A 26,947-nucleotide genomic window follows, 5' to 3' on the forward strand; every position below is an offset into this window, starting at 1 on the left:
CGCGGCTCTGGCATTCCGGCCGGAGAGAGCGACTTGTCAACATCTCCTGGGGAAGAAGAAGAAGAACAAGAAGAAGAACGGAAGGCGACAGCGGCGACAGAAGACCGGGCCACCGCCTGCAAAAGAGCTATAAGAAGGCGCGGTGGCCCGGCAGAAGAACCGAAGAGGGGGACAAGACCCCCGAAGTCGGGAGAAGAGGCCGGCGGCGGGGAGGAAGAAAGCCGGACTCCTCCGCTAGCAAAAGAGCTACAAGAAGATAGCGGAGGAGTCCGGCGAGAAGACCCCCGAAGACGGAAGACCCCCGGAGCTGTGCAATAAAATATTTTATCTCGTGTGTTGTGTTTTTTTTTTTGGGTACTTTTATTTTACAGGTGAATGGGTAGGGGTACATTGTACCCCATACTCATTCACATAGGGTGGGGGGCCGGTATCCGGGGGCCCCCTTATTAAAGGGGGCTCCCGGATTCCGATAAGCCCCCCGCCCGCAGACCCCGACAACCAACGGCCAGGGTTGTCGGGAAGAGGCCCTTGTCCTCATCAACATGGGGACAAGGTGCTTTGGGGTGGGGGGGCCGCGCGGCCCCCCCTTCCCCAAGGCACCCCCCATGTTGAGGGCACGCGGCCTGGTACGGCTCGGGAGGGGGGGCGCGCTCGCTCACCCCCCTTTCCTGGCCGGCCGGGTAGCGTGCTCGGACAAGGGTCTGTTGTGGACTTTGGGGGGACCCCCACGCCTACCTGCACACGCGCTCGAAATGAGCGGACTGTTGCCTCGTGTGTGGGTGAGTCTGTTCATTTCAAAAGTTGCGCGGACTTAGTACGACGAACAAAGTTTGCCGTATTTGTCCGCTCAAAAAGTGCCGTGTGTGGGCGTGTTCGTTCATTCAAAAGTTTGAGCGGACTGTTTGACGAACTTAGTTTCGGCAGACAGTCTCCGCGTGTGTACGCGGCCTAACAAGTCAGGAATATACAAATACCCCCCAAATTACCACTTTTTAGGACGTAGAAATTCCAAGGTATTAACCTCCCTGGTGGTATGATTATTTGAGATTTTAGGCGCTGAAAGCAGTACAATTTATTATTTTTTACATGGAAATTTTGTGTTTTATATTGTAGGCCTGCAATTCTTAGGAATAACTCACTTAAATCTGTCCAAACCAGAGTCTAGTAGACATCCCGGGTATGATAAAGTTTGAAAAATGAAATCATAAATTATAATATAATTAATAACTATAAATAATTATACAAAATAATAATATAACAATAATAAAAAATATTCAATAATGTAATCAAATCAAAAACACTGAAATTTGCTCAATTGCAGAATTGTCACTGTCATTACTTTTCAGTATTTGATGACGGATCTCCCCACAAATCGCTATCGCTCAATTCTGCAAGTGATTCTAATTTATTATCGCTGTTTTCTAGCTGGTATAAAACCATTTTTGATATAAAGGGACAGTTTTGGTTGCTATGGACAATCTCCAGTTTCCAGGCATAAAGAACAGTTTTTATATTATAAAACTACATGCAGGGCACTAGGCAGACCACTAGGGACAAAGGGGATGTGAAATAATTACATACAGCAATGTAATCTGTAAGATTACATTACACTGTATGTAATGTGTGTGTTTCACTTTTTGAATTTTGCACCGTTCTCCGTCCCCATGCGTCGCAACGCTCGCAGGGAACGGAGCTCGGCTCCGTGATAGATCGAGCGGAGGACGGCTCGCTTGTACAGCGGGGGGACATCGGTGGATCCAGGCGACAAGGTAAGTAACCTCTTTCTAGCATGGTGGGGGGCGTGGCTTGACCTCGTAGAGAATGGCTGCTTAATCTCAGAGCTCCGCTGACTGGGCTAGATTTCTGCTTAAAGGGACGGTACCCGACATCTCATTTACCTGGAAAACGATGGGTACAGCCTCTAGAACCTCATCGACCTCCCGATCGCGGTCCCCCCGCGAATTACCGGAAAGATCTAGTCAGACCATCCCTGAGTTATTTCGGGCCCAGACGGGAATCACCTCAAAATCGACTACCTCACAGACCTCTCAGCGGCAACCAGGGAATTGCAACGGAATGGATCCGTCACAGCGAACTGGGCAGAATGATGGAGGGATTCTCCTCACATCTCATCAGCAGCCAAGCCTGAACGATCTTAGATCTGTGGCTGCAGATATTAAAGATACTCTCACGGCCGCCATCACAGACCTGAAATTAGAAATCCAGGCTATCACGGGGAGAGTTCCTGCGGTGGAAAATACCTCAGCTCTGCACTCATCAAGGATCCAAACTAACCACCTTGCGATTGATACCCACACAAGACAACTAAGAGACATGAATCGTCACTTAGAAGATTTGGACAATCGTGGCAGACGCCACAATATCCGTCTGAGAGGTCTCCCTGAATCTGTGGATGCAGAACACCTACAAAGTAAAGTGACTCATTTTTTTAATACTTTGCTTGACAGACCTAACGATGTCCCCATTGTCATGGAAAGGATCCATCGTGCTCTCAGGACAAAGGGCAAAGATTCAGACCCACCTAGGGATGTAGTATGCTGTATCGTGGACTTTCGCCTGAAAGAAGAACTGCTGAGGAGAGCGCGATTCCGATCACCGCTACATGATAACGGCGCTGAACTTCGCCTCTTTCAAGATCTTTCCAATATTTCCCTACAGCGCAGAAGAGAATTGAAACCTCTGCTCACTGTCCTTCGGGAGAAGGGTGTAATTTACCGCTGGAAATTTCCCTTCGCGTTAGCAGCCTCAGCTCAAGGGACAACCACTCTCCTCAGAGTTCCAGAAGACCTGCCTTACTTCTGTGAAACGATCGGGATTCCCCTCACTGATGTTCCAGATTGGTACGCGGAGTTTCGCTCCGCTTCTTCACACACAGTATCTCCCAGAAGCGAACCGATGGAGACCCAAGACACCCGCTATCGAAGACATCGCTCTCCGTCAGAAACCAGAGCATAATGTCCTTTACCCTGGACATATGGCAAAGATGCAACAAAAAATATTCCCTTTCCTCGCTCTGCCCCCCCCCTTACGAATGTGTTGTTCAACCCCAGTATTCCGGATGGCCTGTCTTTGGGCAGGATCTTCACGTGGCTAGCCCCTCCCCTTTTCCAACTTAGAAACCTGGTGCACCCCATCTCGCGTAGACTTCACACCTTTGAAACCCTACGTGCCAAATATGATATACCCAAGCACTTGTTTTACTTTTACCTACAGGTTAGGCACTTTTTTAGCTCCAAATCCCCGACCTTAACCCTTGCAAACCCCACGGCCTTTGAACACCTTTGCGCCCAGGGTCCCCACCAATTACATCTAATCTCTTCTATTCACCAAATCCTCCATGAGTCAACCCCCTTAAATGAAATTACGCACCTGTACATGAGTAAATGGTCTCGGTTGTTAGACAAACCCATCCCCCTACAGACCTGGGATAAGATCTGGGCCTCTACTTTTAAGTCCTCTAAGTGTGTCACGCAAAGGGAAACGGCAATTAAAATCCTCATGTTCTGGTACAGGACCCCCGATGTCATCCACAAATTTGATCCCTCAGTTTCGCCACGATGCTGGAGATGTGGGCTTGACGTCGGGTCATTGTTCCACATCTTCTGGAAGTGCTCCCTGATACGTCCTTTTTGGTTGGAGGTGGGGTCGTTGGTGATGGAGGTGACGGGGGTGTCCCTTCCGATCGACCCCCTACACTGTTTGTTGGGTCTCCCTCTCCCAGGCCTATCTAAAAATACCAACCGGCTGATCTCATATATTCTTTTAGCCGCTAAGAGGCTCATACCGCTATGCTGGTTGTCTGGCGCAACCCCTCCCTGGCCTAGATTTCTCCAATTGGTGTCCGAAATAAGGAGAATGGAGTACCTGACCGCCTCAGTACATGATTTGGTTTCTCAGTTTGATAAAGTCTGGGAACCCTGGGATCGGTCGGAATTTGGGTCCCCCTGGTCTGTACACCCTTAACGGCTCCAGTCGCCGATGGTAGTGCCTTCTTTTCGGCCTTCGCGCCCACCTTTCCCCCTCCCATTAACTTTCTATATGTATCAGTCCGGGTATCTTTCTCTCCTTCCCCTGAGGATTGTCATGATGTTCTTATGGTTGTTTTGTTGCTTTATCTACCTATGGCCTCCGGCCTATTGTGGCACCGACTTTTGTTTTTCATAAACTGTATGTTATTTATTTTAACTGAAACAGGTATGCAGTTCACTTTTGTGCCTGCATCTATGGACATTAATTATCTGACTTCTATGGTTAACGTTTACGTTATAATCTATGTTTATTTCTGCTTACTGATCATTTCATTGCTTGATTATTTTGTACTTGCTTTGAAATTTAATAAAAAATACAATTAAAAAAAAAAAGAAACCAGAGCATATCACCGCGATCCCCGATCCCCCTCAACCTACAGCCCGACAAAACCTCCGCGCTCTAGAAGAGCTAGGAGAGATCGATAGATGTAAAACACTTTCACGCTGTATACTACCGGCTAACCTCTGACTATTTATTCTTCAGTTCGTTTTGGCTTGTTTGTTTGCTCCCCTGACTGGGCATACATCACGATCCTGCTCATGCCAAGTTTTCTACAGCCCCTCTTCCCTACGAGCGCCACAGCGTTCACAGAGAGCATCAGTTAACTTTAGTGACTTTCACTGCTCACCTGCTGGCTAAGTGACCTTATCACATGCTTAGGAAATCTCTCAGGTTAAATTTAAGGTTTAACTCGCTTTACTTTCCAGTTGAACCTCTGTTTTTTTTTTGTTTGTTTTTTTTTGTTTTTTTACAGATTAAGCCCTTTTTTTCATAGAATGCTTGAGCTTCAGGTATGACACGTTACACTTGACTTGCTTATTGGTACATGTAATTACTGTGCTGTTTTTTAGATTCTCCCCGCCAGGCACATAGTTCGGCAGTTTTCACTTGTGTATCGCCTCTGTTCCCACATGTAGATATATTCAGATCCCAGTAGCTTGACTTGGCGGTACCACACCACTCCTAGCTGTGTTACTAGTAATATCTCCTGTTATTTGCTTCAGAGAAACTACCAATAGGCAAACCCGGAGCCGGTAGCCTTGACAACTCTACATGAGGTACCCCAGGTCCCTCCTTCTGAAACGAGCAGAGCGAGGAGGAATTATGTACTACTGTAACCTCATCCCCGTACGCAGGCACCTCTTGGTACAACTATGCACAAGTGTGGTAAAAAATAATAATAACTATGCACAAGTGTGGTAAATAATATGATGAAAAATACAACTAATCTATCACAACTAAAAATGTAAGTGCTTTGGTAAAAAGTGCTTTTGCTCACATAAATGAGCCAATACTTATACTCTAAAAAGTGATAATCAAAAAGGCATTGTGAAACTACCAAGTGAAAACATCAAAAAGATCATATAATGTCCAATCCAAAATATATTATAATGTCCAACTGAAAATATTTATTCAAAGTCGCATCATCTAGTTGCTGAAAAAACGCATAAGACTTTTATCAGATAGGAAGGTGAAGCAAGGTGACTGGTGAAAACAAGGGTTAAATTCCTCTCCGGTGCGCCACTCTGTGTTAGAGAAGAAATGTATATATGCGCTCACCAGACATTAAACCCCCAATGGGTTAGCCAAGCAGTCACAGTATGAGCCACTGTGCAGCTCTCTCAAGGCTCTGCCACCGCTGTGCTGTGGGGATATTTTACACTCTTCCTTCCGTGAATGGTCCGTTTAGCGTTTGTACATGAAGGGAAACAGAAGTACAGCCATGGTGCAATATTGTTGTGTAAACGTACAATGTTTATTAAAATCAGTTTTACTCACAAATTCCAAAAAAGATAGATCGCTGTGAAATATGTTCCGCCGGCGTTACTGCTTGAATAGCAGTGTAAGGTGCACGTTCTAGGCCACGCCCTACGCGTTTCGTCAGAGCGACGTCATCTGGAGCGGCCATATTGGTGCACCTTCACGTTTATGTAGGGTGCAGTGCTCTTCTGCGCTTGCGCGATGTATTAGCGCCATTTTAATTGTGGGAATGCCCTATCCGAGCCGCTGTGCGTCTATATTGTATGGTCTCTTGTGACAGTATAAACGTGGGAAGACTCTTTGCTTATTGTCAATCCAGGGTGTGCCGTCTTCTATTGTGTAACGGTCACAATTAAACTTTTGCCTACATGTTTGTAATTGCGGACTCCGGGCATGGTGAGATATAATAATGTAGCACCGCAACCTACATAACTATTCCAGTATACTTATAAAGGGAATATCAGCAATTGTGCATGAATACAATTGGTATCTTTCAATATACTCATAAAAAGAGGTTAACCACTGTACATAAAAACAATTAGTAAAATTAATATAAAATTAATACAGTGTATGTAAAAAATATATGTAAAACATACAGAAAAGAAAGGAGAAATTATTAAAATATATAAGGACCAAGTATATAAAATTTAATATAAAATTTAATATATTTAATATATTTAATAGTAATACCCTGACCAGCTGCATATTGCATGTGTTACCTGCTGGGCTTCCTGACTACAGGATTTTTATATGTGTTTATTTTCAGTCTGAATGGTTAAAAACAAGAATACAAAAAACTATATGTCCACTATATTAATAAATGGACATATTCCCCGGTAAAGAGGACAGGAGGAGAGGAAAAAAACTAAAAGTGAAAAAATGTGTATGTGTGCTACTAAGCTCACACAAATTAGAAAAAACTTTTTTTCTCTTTTACCAATAAGCTGAAATAAATATATTGTGGGGAGATATTAATATCTGCTCATTTTTAAAAGGCCTTATTTTAAAACATTTGTTAATAGGGCAAACTAGATAGAAGAAGTGCAATGAAAGGAAACTAATAGTGAAGTTGAATGGGGAACTCAGTGTTTAGATGTATACCTCGTTTCAAGGCCTTGTGCATGGCCTTACATGTTGCTAGACATATTCTCCAGTAGGGGGCAGACTTTTTTCTGTAATGTCAAACAATTATTGGTAGGGGGGGGGAGAAGGGAAAGGAAAACCTTCTAGGTTATGGTTCGAATGTTATATTGTGATTTATTGGTTTATTTGGTCTATATTAGTCCTGCCCTGAGCCGATAATGTATAGTTATGAGTTTAGACTGGGGGAGTTTTAAAAGTTCGTTAAAAAACAATTCAAATCCAGCTCTACATTCATTCCCTGGGGTTGGAGGGTGTCTAAATTGTATATCCATTTGGTTTCATTTCTGGATATTTTGATGGTTTTGTCCTCACCTCTCCAGTGGGCCTTTACTTTGTCAATACCATAAAATGTCATCTGTCCTGGGTCACGATTATGGTAATCCCTAAAATGTCTGGAGACACTGTGATTGGGGTACCCTTTTTTGATATTCCTAATATGTTCACCAATTCTAGTTTGGAGTTCTCTCGTGGTGCGTCCTACATATTGTCTAGAGCAGGGGCACTCTATAATGTAGGTGACATAAGTGCTTTTGCATGTAATGAGCTCATTTATTCTATATTCTTTTTTATTTGAAGCTGACTGAAAAGTGGTTCTTTTCTTTTCAGTTTTTTTACTATTTCTACACGGGAGGCATTTACCGCACCTGAAAAAACCTTTCAGATTGCCCCCTACTTTAATTTGTTTCGGGGGATCAATGGTGTTTTTAACAAGTTTGTTCCTCAATGTAGGTGCCCTTCTGTAAATGAATCGCGGTTTTTTTGGGAGGATATCTTTGAGTGTGTGATCTGCTTTCAAGATAGGCCAATGTTTCTTGATGATGGATTCCACCTCTTTATGTTGCCTATTGTATCCCGTGAGGAAAGCAACTGATGAGTTGTTAATTCTATCTTGTTTTTTATCTTCCAATAATTTGTTCCGTTCCATTTGTTTTATTTCGTTTTTGAGTTTGCGCAGGCCCCTTTCATCATATCCCTTATTTTTGAACCTTTCTATTATTATTTCCGCTTGTTGTTCGTAGTCAGTGCTTCTGCTGCAGTTTCTGTAAAGTCGCATCAGTTGGCCTTTCGGTATGTTCCCCAACCATTTAGCATGATGACAACTATTTGTGGGAATGTAACCGTTACGGTCGGTGGGTTTGAAGAAAGTGCGTGTGCCCAGTTTGTTTCCTTCCTTGTATATTTGTAGATCTAAGTAATTTACACTATTGCTGTTGTAATTACCAGTAAATTTTATGTTGTAAATATTATGGTTGATCTCGTTGAAAAATTCTTGTAGTTGTTCTGCTGTGCCACCCCATATTATCACGATATCATCTATATACCGTCGGTACATTTTGAGGTTCTCCCTATGTACACCATATATTTGCTCTTCCTCCCATCTATTGAGAAATAAATTCGCTACACTGGGGGCATATTTGGCCCCCATGGCTACGCCTTTGATCTGATTGTAGTATGTTCCCTTATACCAAAAATAATTGTGGTGCATTGCCATTTTAAGACCTTCCGTTAGATATTGTATTTGCTCTTGTTTTAGGTCAGACATCTGTTGCAATGCCCACTCGACGCTACTGAGCCCATCATCCTGTCTTATATTGGTGTATAACGATTCCACATCAATCGTAACCAATAGGTCTTTCTCTTGAATTGTCAGATTTTTCAGTTCTCCAATCAGTTGTTTGCTGTCACGTAAATAAGACTTTCCTTTGATTACCAACGGTTGCAGGAAGCCATCAATATAGGCCCCTAATCTGGAGAACAAGGAATCGATCCCACTCACAATTGGTCGCCCAGGTGGGTTGTTTTGATTCTTGTGTATTTTAGGGACGTGGTATATAATTGGAGTTTTAGGTGCCTTCTGTATTAGATATCTGGATTCCTTTTTGTTTAAAATGCCGAGGGTTTTTCCTTTTTCTACAAATTTTTTAAGTTTCCTTTCGTATTCGGCTTTGGGATTTTTCTTCAGTTTCTTATAGGTGTTAGGGATGTTAAGTAAATTCTCCATTTCCCTCTCGTAGTCCTGTTTGTTTAAAATTACCAGGCCCCCCCCTTTGTCCGCTGGTCTGATTACTATGCCTTTCTGTTTTTCTATCCGCTTAATGGTGTTCCATATGTTTTTTCCTTTAGTTCTTTTTACTTCCAAGTTCTTCAAATCGTTCTCCACCATCTTTCTGAAAACTTTTATATTCTCATCCTGCGTTACCTTAGGGTTGAATGTGGAGTTGTTCCTTAATTGGGAATGTTTGTATGGACCGTTGTCTTTGTCCCTAGTATTTGGCTTTGTTGGACCAAAGAACTTGGTGATATTAAGTTTCCTCACAAATTTTTGGAGATCTATGTAAGTTTCAAATTTATCCAGACCTTTATCAGGTGCAAATTTCAACCCCATGTTTAAAACTCTGAGTTCCTCTTCTGTGAACACGACTTGGCTGAGATTGTAAATGCCATCTCCTATTGTTCTCTTCTTCTTTTTCTGGAGGCCTCCTCTCTTCCCCCTTGTACGTTTTCTGTTTGCCAGTCTGATGGCCTGTGTGGTTCCGCCCTTCTCTGTTGCCAAGGGCGTTCGTGTTCTCCATGGTTTCTCCTTGGGTTGTCTTGTCTGGTCCATCTCGGGTTCCAACCTCCATTTCTGTAATGGCTTCTTTGCTGGTTTCTTCCCGGGTATCGAAAAGGTCCTCCTCCTCTCCATGGGTTGTGATAAGTGTCCGGTATTCTGGGTGGTCTGCGCTCCTGCCCCCTGTGAAAAAAATCTCTATTGTATCCCCTATTCCTATAAGGGGTGTATTGGGGGTATTCCCTCAGGGGTGAATACCTATTGGGATGTCTGGGGATATTTGGCGTATAGGGAGTGCGGTTGTCCCAATATCTGTTCTGAGTTTGTTCCCTAGGGGTTCTGCCTTCTGTTCTCCTATGTGCTGGGGTAGCAGGGGTGTTCTGTACAACCGTGTTACTTTGTGTCTGTATGTCCCTTACCCAATGTTGTTCTTCTTCTTGTATATCATTTTCTCCTGATTCTTCCATCAGTGAAGTTTCATTTTCCACATCACTGTAGTTATTGTCTGTCTGCCATTTGTAAACCTGCTGGTTTTTGTAGTCCAGTACGTCCCTTTTAAACTTTTTCTGTTTCTTCTGTTGCACTTCTTTGTCATACTTCTTTATGGTTTCTTGTAGTTCCCTTTCCTTGTTTAAGTATTCCTCTGTTTCTTTAAATGGTGTTAATTGCTCTCTAAGTTGTGTGATCTCCGTTTCTATGTTCCTTAATTTGTGTTGTCGTCTCACTACTATTTTTTGTAACAATTCGGTCTCACATTGATTAAAGAACCTGTACCAATCATCCATCAACTGTTTATCATTAACTGCATCATTAGGAGAAACATCCCAGCGTAATCTTCTGGGTGTTATTTTCTCAGTTATGTACATCTCTAGTATGGCCACATCCCACCATACTCTCAATTGTTTTTCTAAGCAGTGTTTTAGGTGTTTGAATAAACTTTCCAGGTCCTGTCGGATGACCACATGTTCTTGATTGAACACCTCCATTAAGTTAACTTTCCTGCTATTGACATATTTAAAGATGTCCATTGCTGCAACTTAGAGTGAAACTAACTGTTTCACAGAAAATAGCAAAAAGAAAAGATAAGATTGCGCTATGGACAAATTTACCTGTTTGCTAGACAAGTTTAAATTTAATCAATGTGAGACCGAATTGTTACAAAAAATAGTAGTGAGACGACAACACAAATTAAGGAACATAGAAACGGAGATCACACAACTTAGAGAGCAATTAACACCATTTAAAGAAACAGAGGAATACTTAAACAAGGAAAGGGAACTACAAGAAACCATAAAGAAGTATGACAAAGAAGTGCAACAGAAGAAACAGAAAAAGTTTAAAAGGGACGTACTGGACTACAAAAACCAGCAGGTTTACAAATGGCAGACAGACAATAACTACAGTGATGTGGAAAATGAAACTTCACTGATGGAAGAATCAGGAGAAAATGATATACAAGAAGAAGAACAACATTGGGTAAGGGACATACAGACACAAAGTAACACGGTTGTACAGAACACCCCTGCTACCCCAGCACATAGGAGAACAGAAGGCAGAACCCCTAGGGAACAAACTCAGAACAGATATTGGGACAACCGCACTCCCTATACGCCAAATATCCCCAGACATCCCAATAGGTATTCACCCCTGAGGGAATACCCCCAATACACCCCTTATAGGAATAGGGGATACAATAGAGATTTTTTTCACAGGGGGCAGGAGCGCAGACCACCCAGAATACCGGACACTTATCACAACCCATGGAGAGAAGGAGGACCTTTTCGATACCCGGGAAGAAACCAGCAAAGAAGCCATTACAGAAATGGAGGTTGGAACCCGAGATGGACCAGACAAGACAACCCAAGGAGAAACCATGGAGAACACGAACGCCCTTGGCAACAGAGAAGGGCGGAACCACACAGGCCATCAGACTGGCAAACAGAAAACGTACAAGGGGGAAGAGAGGAGGCCTCCAGAAAAAGAAGAAGAGAACAATAGGAGATGGCATTTACAATCTCAGCCAAGTCGTGTTCACAGAAGAGGAACTCAGAGTTTTAAACATGGGGTTGAAATTTGCACCTGATAAAGGTCTGGATAAATTTGAAACTTACATAGATCTCCAAAAATTTGTGAGGAAACTTAATATCACCAAGTTCTTTGGTCCAACAAAGCCAAATACTAGGGACAAAGACAACGGTCCATACAAACATTCCCAATTAAGGAACAACTCCACATTCAACCCTAAGGTAACGCAGGATGAGAATATAAAAGTTTTCAGAAAGATGGTGGAGAACGATTTGAAGAACTTGGAAGTAAAAAGAACTAAAGGAAAAAACATATGGAACACCATTAAGCGGATAGAAAAACAGAAAGGCATAGTAATCAGACCAGCGGACAAAGGGGGGGGCCTGGTAATTTTAAACAAACAGGACTACGAGAGGGAAATGGAGAATTTACTTAACATCCCTAACACCTATAAGAAACTGAAGAAAAATCCCAAAGCCGAATACGAAAGGAAACTTAAAAAATTTGTAGAAAAAGGAAAAACCCTCGGCATTTTAAACAAAAAGGAATCCAGATATCTAATACAGAAGGCACCTAAAACTCCAATTATATACCACGTCCCTAAAATACACAAGAATCAAAACAACCCACCTGGGCGACCAATTGTGAGTGGGATCGATTCCTTGTTCTCCAGATTAGGGGCCTATATTGATGGCTTCCTACAACCGTTGGTAATCAAAGGAAAGTCTTATTTACGTGACAGCAAACAACTGATTGGAGAACTGAAAAATCTGACAATTCAAGAGAAAGACCTATTGGTTACGATTGATGTGGAATCGTTATACACCAATATAAGACAGGATGATGGGCTCAGTAGCGTCGAGTGGGCATTGCAACAGATGTCTGACCTAAAACAAGAGCAAATACAATATCTAACGGAAGGTCTTAAAATGGCAATGCACCACAATTATTTTTGGTATAAGGGAACATACTACAATCAGATCAAAGGCGTAGCCATGGGGGCCAAATATGCCCCCAGTGTAGCGAATTTATTTCTCAATAGATGGGAGGAAGAGCAAATATATGGTGTACATAGGGAGAACCTCAAAATGTACCGACGGTATATAGATGATATCGTGATAATATGGGGTGGCACAGCAGAACAACTACAAGAATTTTTCAACGAGATCAACCATAATATTTACAACATAAAATTTACTGGTAATTACAACAGCAATAGTGTAAATTACTTAGATCTACAAATATACAAGGAAGGAAACAAACTGGGCACACGCACTTTCTTCAAACCCACCGACCGTAACGGTTACATTCCCACAAATAGTTGTCATCATGCTAAATGGTTGGGGAACATACCGAAAGGCCAACTGATGCGACTTTACAGAAACTGCAGCAGAAGCACTGACTACGAACAACAAGCGGAAATAATAATAGAAAGGTTCAAAAATAAGGGATATGATGAAAGGGGCCTGCGCAAACTCAAAAACGAAATAAAACAAATGGAACGGAACAAATTATTGGAAGATAAAAAACAAGATAGAATTAACAACTCATCAGTTGCTTTCCTCACGGGATACAATAGGCAACATAAAGAGGTGGAATCCATCATCAAGAAACATTGGCCTATCTTGAAAGCAGATCACACACTCAAAGATATCCTCCCAAAAAAACCGCGATTCATTTACAGAAGGGCACCTACATTGAGGAACAAACTTGTTAAAAACACCATTGATCCCCCGAAACAAATTAAAGTAGGGGGCAATCTGAAAGGTTTTTTCAGGTGCGGTAAATGCCTCCCGTGTAGAAATAGTAAAAAAACTGAAAAGAAAAGAACCACTTTTCAGTCAGCTTCAAATAAAAAAGAATATAGAATAAATGAGCTCATTACATGCAAAAGCACTTATGTCACCTACATTATAGAGTGCCCCTGCTCTAGACAATATGTAGGACGCACCACGAGAGAACTCCAAACTAGAATTGGTGAACATATTAGGAATATCAAAAAAGGGTACCCCAATCACAGTGTCTCCAGACATTTTAGGGATTACCATAATCGTGACCCAGGACAGATGACATTTTATGGTATTGACAAAGTAAAGGCCCACTGGAGAGGTGAGGACAAAACCATCAAAATATCCAGAAATGAAACCAAATGGATATACAATTTAGACACCCTCCAACCCCAGGGAATGAATGTAGAGCTGGATTTGAATTGTTTTTTAACGAACTTTTAAAACTCCCCCAGTCTAAACTCATAACTATACATTATCGGCTCAGGGCAGGACTAATATAGACCAAATAAACCAATAAATCACAATATAACATTCGAACCATAACCTAGAAGGTTTTCCTTTCCCTTCTCCCCCCCCCTACCAATAATTGTTTGACATTACAGAAAAAAGTCTGCCCCCTACTGGAGAATATGTCTAGCAACATGTAAGGCCATGCACAAGGCCTTGAAACGAGGTATACATCTAAACACTGAGTTCCCCATTCAACTTCACTATTAGTTTCCTTTCATTGCACTTCTTCTATCTAGTTTGCCCTATTAACAAATGTTTTAAAATAAGGCCTTTTAAAAATGAGCAGATATTAATATCTCCCCACAATATATTTATTTCAGCTTATTGGTAAAAGAGAAAAAAAGTTTTTTCTAATTTGTGTGAGCTTAGTAGCACACATACACATTTTTTCACTTTTAGTTTTTTTCCTCTCCTCCTGTCCTCTTTACCGGGGAATATGTCCATTTATTAATATAGTGGACATATAGTTTTTTGTATTCTTGTTTTTAACCATTCAGACTGAAAATAAACACATATAAAAATCCTGTAGTCAGGAAGCCCAGCAGGTAACACATGCAATATGCAGCTGGTCAGGGTATTACTATTAAATATATTAAATATATTAAATTTTATATTAAATTTTATATACTTGGTCCTTATATATTTTAATAATTTCTCCTTTCTTTTCTGTATGTTTTACATATATTTTTTACATACACTGTATTAATTTTATATTAATTTTACTAATTGTTTTTATGTACAGTGGTTAACCTCTTTTTATGAGTATATTGAAAGATACCAATTGTATTCATGCACAATTGCTGATATTCCCTTTATAAGTATACTGGAATAGTTATGTAGGTTGCGGTGCTACATTATTATATCTCACCATGCCCGGAGTCCGCAATTACAAACATGTAGGCAAAAGTTTAATTGTGACCGTTACACAATAGAAGACGGCACACCCTGGATTGACAATAAGCAAAGAGTCTTCCCACGTTTATACTGTCACAAGAGACCATACAATATAGACGCACAGCGGCTCGGATAGGGCATTCCCACAATTAAAATGGCGCTAATACATCGCGCAAGCGCAGAAGAGCACTGCACCCTACATAAACGTGAAGGTGCACCAATATGGCCGCTCCAGATGACGTCGCTCTGACGAAACGCGTAGGGCGTGGCCTAGAACGTGCACCTTACACTGCTATTCAAGCAGTAACGCCGGCGGAACATATTTCACAGCGATCTATCTTTTTTGGAATTTGTGAGTAAAACTGATTTTAATAAACATTGTACGTTTACACAACAATATTGCACCATGGCTGTACTTCTGTTTCCCTTCATGTACAAACGCTAAACGGACCATTCACGGAAGGAAGAGTGTAAAATATCCCCACAGCACAGCGGTGGCAGAGCCTTGAGAGAGCTGCACAGTGGCTCATACTGTGACTGCTTGGCTAACCCATTGGGGGTTTAATGTCTGGTGAGCGCATATATACATTTCTTCTCTAACACAGAGTGGCGCACCGGAGAGGAATTTAACCCTTGTTTTCACCAGTCACCTTGCTTCACCTTCCTATCTGATAAAAGTCTTATGCGTTTTTTCAGCAACTAGATGATGCGACTTTGAATAAATATTTTCAGTTGGACATTATAATATATTTTGGATTGGACATTATATGATCTTTTTGATGTTTTCACTTGGTAGTTTCACAATGCCTTTTTGATTATCACTTTTTAGAGTATAAGTATTGGCTCATTTATGTGAGCAAAAGCACTTTTTACCAAAGCACTTACATTTTTAGTTGTGATAGATTAGTTGTATTTTTCATCATATTATTTACCACACTTGTGCATAGTTATTATTATTTTTTACCACACTTGTGCATAGTTGTTATGTAAGATAACGGATACACATTCCCATTCACATATATTTTTAATATCACATATACAGTGTATTGGTGAAATTCCCACATTGGGCTTCATTTTATGTAATTTGCAGAATATTAGCATTTTTAGTACACCATTTAGGTTTTAGCGCCAAAGCTTAATTTATTTTTCAGATTTCTAATCTATTCCCATCTTGAGGGATAGGTTTCAAGCACAGGCAGCTTTAACCCTTCACAGTTCACTTTATTGTAGTCATTTTAACATTTAAACTTATTTAAACTTGTCTAGCAAACAGGTAAATTTGTCCATAGCGCAATCTTATCTTTTCTTTTTGCTACCTCTTGGTACAGTTTATGCCCTATGGTCAAGTCATCTTGCACATAGACCCCCAATGCAGTACACTTCCATTTCGGTGACACTTTCAGCATTTTATGGACTATGTCCTATATAATACTCCTTCCCTCTATCAAATGCATGACCGCTGTTTAATCCGTATTTGTTCTAAACTGGAGGGTTCCTGACAAGACATACCTCTGGATTTATAATCTTAGCACAGGATAGGGCACAATATAGGCTGTGTTACTATTTCACCTATCAAGGTTATTGCTTTTGAAGATGCAGCATTCTCTATAGGTTTTACCCTCAAACGATATGATGCCTAGCTGGGGTTTTCGCTTTCAGCAGAGACATGCGTTAAGGACAAGTTTAGTGATTACTCTAGTGATACCAGGATCTCACTCTCCCCTATCAGGAGTTATTCAAGATAGCTTCTCTCGACATATAGATATATGTTCGTAAGTTAGATTCTGAGCGTGTTGATAGTATGCCATAGAACATGCTCTGAAATACTGCCTAAGACTTCCACGGTTATGATTTATTTACATGGAAACATTATTATTATTTTATTTTTATTTTATTTTATTTTATTTTTTCTATCATTTCTGACGCCACCTGAGGTAATTCATCTACTGTCTCCGTGTTGTTTAACATATTAAGAGGTTTAGCCAGGTACTGGTTCTGCTATTTACAACTTTTGTGTTACTTACTGTAGATGTGTTTTGTGTTTAAGGTTCACACACAAAGTTGTCCACGCTATCTCATACAGGGAATCCTATTGTATAAAGCGCTATCTGACACTCCTGCCTATGGTTATGAGCGCCCTTCTTTATAATGGCTGCCACACAGTTACCTATCCGCTCTTTTCTTCATCAAAAGACACCATCCCCAGTTATGTCCCATGATTCAGCGGCTCTCACCCTGTGTCATCAGACGTCTACTTCTCTCCACAGTGGTCTAGCTATCGACCCACACAGTGATTCCAATCTCTCTTGTATTTTATACATTCACTCTATAGCCACGTTCTCACTGACCCTTTCCGGCTCTACTGTCCTTGAGATAATTCTTATCTTTTTCCTAGCGAGCAGGTATCGCTAGCTGCCGGACCAAACCCCCCCCCCCCCCCTTTTTTTTTTTTTTTACGTCACATATCATTCTAGTACTCGGTGACCACACACGCACCGTGTGAACGCTTCCTACTTCTTACAGCTGACCCCCCTTTTTTTTTTTTTTTTTTTTTTTACACACTCCACTTACCCGTCCCGCAAGGGCAGTGCATAACCTCCTGACACAAAATCTCCTGTTTGAGTATCATTTTTGTACATTCCCCATTGAATACTTTGACTCAATACGCATTACGTGGTATCAGTGTAGATTCATCGAGAAACTTACATCTGACAGTTCAAGAGATTCTCCCAACACGTAGAATGATTCCTAAACATAGAGATCCAGCCTCCCAGGCTCATCACAAGTCTTATCTTAAAATAGTCTCGATAAATGCAAGGGGATTAAATATCTCAGAAAAACGTTCACAGGTTCTTCTATCCATGAGAAACCTAAAGACGGACATTATATACGTACAAGAAACTCATTTCAAAGCAGACAAGGTCCCTAAATTTTCCAATTTCTACTATTCACGGGTATTCTATGCCACCAATCCGGAGTCCAAAACAAAAGGGGTGTCTATCCTTATCTCAAAAAAATGTCCAGTTCAAATAGTAGACACCCTCACTGATAGCAACGGCAGATATATTTTTATCAAAGGATCATTGTTTGGTAAGCAGATGACTTTGGCTAATATATACGCACCCAATGTCAAACAAGTTCCCTTCTTCAGACATACCCTAAAACTGCTTGCATCCTTCCAGGAGGGTATTTTAGCAGTGGGCGGAGACTTTAATGTCCCACTAAATCCCTTACAAGATACCTCCTCGGGTAAATCTACCTTACTTTTTTCCGCGTTGAAAGCAATCAAAAAGTGTTTCCAAGATCTGACGCTCCATGACTCTTGGCGCACCTTGAATCCCTCCTCTAAAGACTACACTTTTTTTTCCAACCCACATGGTAGTTATTCTAGACTTGACTACTTGTTTATCACTCAAAGAGATTTACCCAAGCTCCAAAACACCTCCATAGAGCCAATGCATATTTCTGATCACAATCCTATCACCTTATCTCTGGAGTTCTGTACCGAACATTCTAGCTCCAGAATCTGGCGCCTAGACCCATCACTCCTCACAGACTCCTCCATAGTGTCCGCCATACATGATAGTCTCACACACTACTTCAAGGAGAACGTCTCTCCAGACATCTCCCCATTGCTCACGTGGGAGGCTCCCAAATGTATCATTCGTGGGCAACTAATTGCGATAGCCTCCAAAAGACGATGGGAAAGACTATCTCACATTTCCACTCTATCCAAACGTATTCATGACTTGGAAAGAACGCATAAGTTAACTCAAGCCCTCTCTACCTACCAAGAACTCACTCAAGTTCGATCTGCACTGACAGAGATACTGAACAGTCAAATAAAACGCAATTTTATTTTATCACAAAAAATATTCTATGAACATAGCAATAAATCAGGTAAGATCCTAGCAAATGCGCTTCGAGACAAAAAATCGTCCACAATAATTCACTCAATCACGGACACGAGTGGTTCAAAAATTTCCTCCATTAACCAAATAGCAGAGCAATTTGTAGACTACTACTCGCGTCTCTACAATATTAAAACTCCCTCACCCAAGATAGGCACAGAACCTAGATTGCACTTCATTAAAGATTTCTTATCCCAATATGGTCCCACTCCCATCACTGAAGCGGAAGCGACAAACTTAGAATGCCCTTTATCAAAAAACGAAATCGATTTTGTACTAAAAAATTTGAAAAAAGGTAAGAGTCCGGGTCCGGATGGTCTAACGGTAGGGTATTATAAGGCTTTCACGGACATTCTTCATCCTCACTTCCTGAGTGCGTTTAATTCCCTATCGTCTGCAGTCTCTCCACCTAGAGATCTTTTCATGGCCCATATTGCAGTGATCCCGAAACCCGACAAAGACCCTTCTTTGGTTTCCAATTACAGACCCATTTCCCTTTTAAATGTCGATCTCAAAATTTACGCAAAAATCCTAGCTAATAGACTTCTCCCCCTCCTCCCGGGCCTTATCTCTCTAGACCAAGTGGGTTTTGTACCAGGTAGAGAGGCAAGGGATAATACCCTTAAGGCAATTAGTATTCATAAATGGATGTCTGAGTCGCATCAACAGGGGTTCCTTCTTTCTCTGGACGTGGAGAAGGCATTCGACAGGGTGGCCTGGGATTATTTGTCGGAAGTTCTAAAACATATTGGTATGCGTGATCACATGCTGAATTTCATACTAGCTTTATACTCCTATCCCACGGCCAAAGTTAGGGTGAATGGACACCTGGCGGATGCCTTCTCCATATCCTATGGAACGCGACAAGGATGCCTGCTCTCTCCGCTCATTTTCATTCTCTCACTTGAACCTTGCCTCGCACGATTAAAAAACAATCCAGACATTAAAGGAATAACTATAGCAGATTCTACCCACAAATTAGCGGCGTTTGCGGATGACGTCCTTTTGTTCCTACGCGAGCCGCACATCACGATTCCAAATCTGCTACAGGATCTCACCCTATTCGAAAACTTGTCCAACCTTAAAATTAATTTTGCAAAATCAGAGGCCTTAAATATAACGTTACCGCTTGAGACAATAAATCAATGCCAAAAGAACTTCCCATTTAAATGGAAACAGAATGCCATTAAATATCTTGGGATTTACATTACAAAGTCTCTATCAAACTTATACAGCACAAATTACACCCCAATTCTCCGTACCATACAGAAGGACCTCAAAACCTGGTCAACTAGAATGTTCTCATGGTTCGGTAAAATTTCTATTATAAAAATGGCCATTTTTCCAAAATTTCTTTATTTACTTCAGACGGTCCCACTGGCACTACCCCATGCATTTTTCACCTCATTCAGAAAATCCTGTATGGAATTCATCTGGGGAGGCACAAGAGCTAGAATGACTGTTCCCAAAATGAAAGGTGGTCTAGGTTTACCTGATATTAGAAAATATTATTGGGCAAGTCAACTCACCAGAATTGTTGACTGGAATGTACATGCGGACACTAAAGCTTGGATTAATATCGAACAAGCCTTTTCACACTTACCACTCAAATATCTCCCTTGGATTCCAACTCGCCACATCTCGCAACAAAGTAAACAGCACCCCTTCATTGGCAGTACCTTGGCTTCCTTTACTACGACATGTCACCAATTTCACATCTCATCATCACCAGGACCACTCACGCCCATCAAACAGAACCCTGACTTCATACCTGGTACTGCAGAGTCTTTTCTTCAGGAATTGAAGCCCCAGAAAGCACTGAGAGGATTTTTTCTTGGAAGGGAATCTACTCCCATTCTCCACTCTGTTCCCTCAAGGGTCGACCCGCCAGACTTCTTTCTGGTCCTATATACAACTCCAACATTTTTTACTCGATCCCCACATGGGCAAGGCTTTTTCAAGGAAATGTTCACAATTTGAGTCCCTATGCTCTACTACTGAACCGCAGCATCACCTGATTTCCAAGATTTACCTGAGTCTCTTTGATGAATACACACCCAAAACTGACAGGGCTAAAGTTCAGTGGGAGAAAGATCTCTCTGTCAATCTTTCTGCTGTAGAATGGGGGAAGATCCACTCCAACATTTATAAGGGTTCGATCAATGTCACAACGCAGGAAAATGGATATAAAATCTTTTCCAGGTGGTATAAAACACCCCTTCAACTTCACAGAATTGATCCAACAATCCCACCCAATTGTTGGCGGTGTAATAATAAAAACGGGTCCCTCCTTCACATCTGGTGGGAATGTCCCAAACTTTCCAACTTCTGGACTAAAGTCTTTCAACTCATTTCCCACATAAACACTCTCCTCCTAGACTTCACTCCAGCCCAAGCATTACTGCACCACTCCTCCTTACCTATGAAAACGTATCACAAATCTCTAGCTTTACATCTTTTGAACGCAGCTAAATTGTGTATCCCAGTTTTGTGGAGATCTTCCACACCTCCCACAATAAAGGACTGGATCAAGAGAGTGAATAAAATATCCTTGATGGAAGATCTTGTCCACTGAGCTCATGACTCCTCAGATGTTTACAGGAAAGTATGGGCTTGCTGGCAACATTTCCAAACAACAACTGAATACTCCCAGTTACTCAGATAGAGACACGTTCAGTGGCTCAACACCTCCTTTCTGACCTTGTGGTGATGAACTTCATTTTCCTTACAGTTCACTCTTTCCATGTTACTGTATTTCCGTACACGAAGCACACTTCTATTGTTGGACGGTTGTCTGGTGGTTCCGTGGCTGTGCCATGGGAGGACCGGACCTCCCCAGTCCGCACTTGGTCACCTATATCAGTATGTTTGGGTCAACTTTTTTTTTTACAACTTAGAATGATATGTATTATCTGATTCACTGCTTCAGTTACCCTTTTCACACGTATTGATTCCTTATATGATCTCTTTGCATTCTTATCTGCCTACATTCAATTGTTCCCCTCTTTCTCAATGATGTGGAGGTATTAAACTCCAATACAACGCCTACTCTAGTCATTGTTTAAACTTCTTGCACTAATTTATAAATCTTTGTTGATGTACATCATTCTGTTTGGAACATCTTTGTAGCTCAATGTATGCATATCTGTATGTTCAAATTTTTGGATTCAATAAACTTTTCTTGCAAAAAAAAAAGTAGGTAGCATGGTGAGTTTTTTTAAGTTGCCATTTTTTCCCACAATTCTTTGCAAAATTAAGATTTTGTTTATTTTTTAATTTATTTTTTTACAAAATTGTCATATTATCAGGTTATTTCTCACACGCAGCATATGCATACAACAAATTACACCCCAAAATACATTCTGCTACTTTTCCCGAGTATGGCGATACCACATGTGTGAGACTTTTACACAGCCTGGCCACATACAGAGCACCAACATTGAAGTGGCACCTTCAGACGTTCTCCGAGCAAAAATTACACATCTCATTTCACAACCACTTATTACACTTTTGAAGGCCCTGGAGTACCAGGACAATGGAATTGCTCATAAAATGACCCCATTTTGGAAAGCAAACACCCCAATGTATAATCTATGAGGCATAATGAGTCTTTTGATTTTTTTCCAGAAGTTTTTGGAAAATTTGGAAAAAAATGAAAACGCATTTTTTTTTAAACAAAGTTGTCAATTTATAAGATATTTCTCACACATAGCATGTATATAGCAAAGATTACACCCCAAAACACATTCTGCTACTCCTCCCGAGTATGGCGATACCACATGTGTAGGACTTTTACACAGCCTGGTCACATAGAGAGGCTGAACATTGAAGTAGTACCTTCAGGCGTTCTAGGAGCATAAGTGACACATCTCATTTCATTCCTACCCATCACACTTTTGAAGGTCCTGGAGCACCAGGACGGTGGAATTACCCACAAAATGACCCCATTTTGGAAAGCAAACACCCCAACACTGCAAATAGGTACTCGGGTACTCTGATGGGCTGCAGATAGGTACTCGGGTACTCTGATGGGCTGGTGACAGGTACTTGAGTACTCTGATGGCCCGGTGACAGGTACTCAGGTACTCTGATGGCCTGGTGACAGGTATTCGGGTACTCTGATGGCCTGGTGACAGGTTCTCTGATGGCTTGGTGACTGGTATTCGCGTACTATGAAGGGCGGTGATAGGTACTCAGGTACTCATATGGACTGTGACAGGTACTCGGGTACTCATATGGACTGTGACAGGTACTCGGGTACTCAGATGAACTCAGACAGGTACTCAAGTACTCATATGGACTGTGACAGGTACTTAGATGTACTGACAGGTACTCAGGTACTCAGATGAACTGTGACAGGTATTCAAGTACTCATATGGACTTTGGCAGGTACTCAGATGAACTCTCACAGGTACTCAGGTACTCAGATGGACTGGGACATGACTGGGACAGGTCCAGAATGATGACTGCCAACACCAAGCAATCCTAGGAGATGGCAGTCATCAGAAGTGACTCATGCAGATAGCAGAGGGAGAAGAGAGCTGACAGAAATCACACTAGGTGCTTTGAATTGGGACAAGTATACACTATAGGAGGATTTGTTTTGTTCATTTTTTATTTCAAAGGTTTAAAACCACTATAATGAATGCAGAGCTGAATGTGTGTCATTTATATCTGCCTGAAGTTTGTCTTTAAAGTAAAAGTGCAAGTAATACTACACATCCTATACAGTATATCCAGTTGCAGACTCTGGGTGTACTAGACACGCCCAAAAAATGTCATTACACAGGGCGTGCCTAGTATATCCAGTCCTTCTGCCTCGCTTCCGGGATTCACCTTGTCCCAGTACACGGCAATTCAGCTCTGATTAATCACAGATGCAGTGTCAAGCACAAAGAGAAGGTCCTGGCAGCAGAAGCTGCCAAAAAAACTGGTAATGTTTATCAACAACAGCACACACCAGATGAGTAACAGCCTCAGCTGTGCATTTTCCCTTATGATACTGTGTAGAGGGGTGTGTGTCCTTCCTTGCACTCAGGTTTCAGATTACACTCAGCTCCCCGGTCTATGCTGTGCAGTGTGTCATCAGATCCACACCCCCTCCCTTCTGTAAGCTTAAAAATGGTGTTTAATGGTGCACTTTGAACAGTTATGGAGAAGAGAGGGTCTCAGATAAACAGATACAACTTATGAAGGAGGCTTGGTTTGATCACAGTTTATCACCCAAGGCCAGTCATTTCGGTGGGTATATGTAAGTGTTTACAAGGTTAAGAGTTTACAGCCACTTTAATACAATATTAAATGTTTTTGTAAGCAACAAATAAAGCTTAGTTTGACCTGGTATCTGCCTTTTGCAATTCTCTGTAGAACATAACTTAGAATGAGGGAGAACAATCAATTGTGCTTCAGTTCTCACGTGTGAGTACAAGGGGCATGCTGACAAGGGGAGAGAGCAGAGTGATAAAAAGATAAGCTCATCATTCTGCTGCTTCATATTCCATCATCCTGTCACAGGTGGGAGGAGGGACACGACCCTTAAGTGTTACCTAATTATAATATCATGTCTCATGTCCTGCTGTGTGAAAGACCTCTGTAAATCTCAGTTCTCATATACAGTATGTACAGTATTGCATTTGTGTATTTAAAGTGTATGTGCAGACATTTTTTAAATCTAATTTTATTTAGAGATGTTTTCTTTACAAGAACAGAATAACATAGACAGGGAGACACATTTTTCTTATTTTTGTTTAGAGTGGAGACTTTAAAGAACCCCTGTTGGAGGTTTATTGTTATCTGTGGCTCCATTAGAGAAATTTCCCCTCACAGAACACAGAAATAAAAACACTTCTTTTTAAATAAAGTTGGGGAATGCTAGAACCCATGTTAGATTTTTATTGCTTGTGTCTATGTCCCTGTTTCAGATTTCCTCTTGCTTCCTGTTATTGTCACTGGAAGAGAAATCTCTTTAGTATTGCCTCTGCGTAGCACTGAAAACAGAAAGGGATTTTAAGCATTCCCTATCTAAAATGAAAAAGGTTGACATGTCATATATTTTAATAGTGTTTGGTGAAAGGTTTGGCCAGAACATTTGCCTGTTTAGTGGTTCGCCGAACACCCGAATTTGCAGGGTGTTCGCCCCACTGAACACCCTGCAATGCACAGTGCATTCTGCTCCCTATTTGGACAAAGCTTTGCGCAGCTTTGGAGCAGTGTAAGCTTAGAGAAAAGGAAGGTACTACTGCGCACAGCCTTTTACTGATATCCTAACACCAACTACACAAGTGAGAAATATTAAACTAATCAAATAAAAGGAAGCTGCCAACATATACAGTGATCTCTGCATTAGTGAGTGAATAATGATAAATAAATTATGTGGCGCTACCTATCTGAATAAATAAATAATAAAAATAAACATACAATTATATCAATAAATATGTGCAAAATACAATAATATATAAAGTGCAATGTGCAATTATCAAAAAAGTGCAATGATAAAGTGCAAATTCTTTAACATGCAAAAACCTATGGGTAAACTGTGCAATAAATGTATCCAGGAAAATAAAAAATAAAAATATATAATATAATCACAAAGGGTCCTTGGACAAAATCAAGCAATGATCAGCAAATATCTTGCAGTGTCTACTTTCAAAAATAGGGTCATTTTGAGGGGGGGGGGGGGGGGGGTTAACTGTCCTGGCTATTTATGCACAACATTTAGAAGCTTATGTCACACATCACCCACTCTTCTAAACACTTAGAAGAGATAGGGGTTATTTACTAAAGGAAAATCCACTTTGCACTGCAAGTGCACTTGAAAGTGCAATGAAAGTGCACTTGGAAGTAAAGCTGCTGTAGATCCGTGGGGGACATGCAAGGTAAATAAAAAACAGCATTTTAGCTTGCACATGATTGGATGATAAAATCAGCAGAGCTTCCACTCATTTCAGATCTACCCCTTAGATTTAAAGCTATTGCACTTTCAAGTGCATTTGCAGTGCACAGTGAATTTGCCTTTCGTAAATAACCCCCAAAGTCCTTTCTGACACTTTTTGTTTAAATGAAAAAATATATATATTTTTTGCAAGAAAATTACATTGAACCCCAAAACATTATATATATTTTTAAAGCAAAGGCCCTACAGATTAAAACGGTGGGTGATGCATTTTTATTTCACACAGTATTTGTGCAGCAATTTTCAAACGCATTTTGTTTCGAAAAAACACTTTTTAAAATGTGAATGCACTAAAACACACTGGGGGTTATTTACTAAAGGAAAATCCACTTTGCACTGCAAGTGCACTTGAAAGTGCACTGAAAGTGCACTTGGAAGTAAAGTCACTGTAGATCCGAGGGGGACATGCAAGGAAAATATAAAACAGCATTGTAGCTTACACATGATTGGATGATAAAATCAGCAGTGCTTCCACTCATTTGAGATCTACCCCTTAGATTTAGAGCGACTACACTTCCAAGTGCACTTTCAGTGCACTTGCAGTGAAAAGTGGATTTGCCTTTCATAAATAACCCCCACTATATTGCCCAAATGTTTGATGAAATACAAAAGATGATCTTAGGCCCAGGACATGGATACCAAACATGACATGCTTTAAAATTGCGCACAAACCTGTAGTAGCGACAAACTATATACATTTTTAAAAGCCTTTAAAAGCCTTTACAGGTTACCACTTTAGATTTACAGAGGGGGTCTACTGCTAAAATTACTGCCCTCGATCTGACTTTTGTGGTGATACCATACATGCATGGTGCAATTGCTGTTTACATAAGACTGACAGTTGCCTTTGCGCGAGAGCAGGGGGGGACAGCAAAATTATTTATTTTGCTTTTTTATTTTGTTTTTAAACTATTCCTTTCATTTTTTTTAAATCATTTTTATTGTTATCTCAGGGAATGTAAATATGCCCCATGACAGCAATAGGTAGTGACAGGTACTCTTTTTTTTAAATAAATGGGGTCTATTAGACCCTAGATCTCTCCTCTGCCCCCAAAGCATCTGACCACACCAAGATCGGTGTGATAAAATGCTTTCCCAATTTCCCAATGGCACTGTTTATATCGGGTGAAATCAGTCATTAAATGCTCGTAGCTAAATCCGCAGGCATCATTCTGGTATAACCACTCAAAGTCCAGCAACATACCAGTACATTGCTGGTCCTTGTTGGGCATATATTGTAATCTTTTTTTTTTCATGCAGCTTGTGGGCTGAATGAGAAAAAGAGATTGATTGGTGGGTATGCCCACCATTAAAATACCTCCCTTCATCCACCCACTTCTAATGATGGGCATACATGCAC

This window comes from Lithobates pipiens, unplaced genomic scaffold, assembly GCF_037356315.1.
Source record: "Lithobates pipiens isolate NorthernLeopardFrog02 unplaced genomic scaffold, aLitPip1_a1.2 Scaffold_13, whole genome shotgun sequence".
NCBI lineage: Eukaryota > Metazoa > Chordata > Amphibia > Anura > Ranidae > Lithobates > Lithobates pipiens.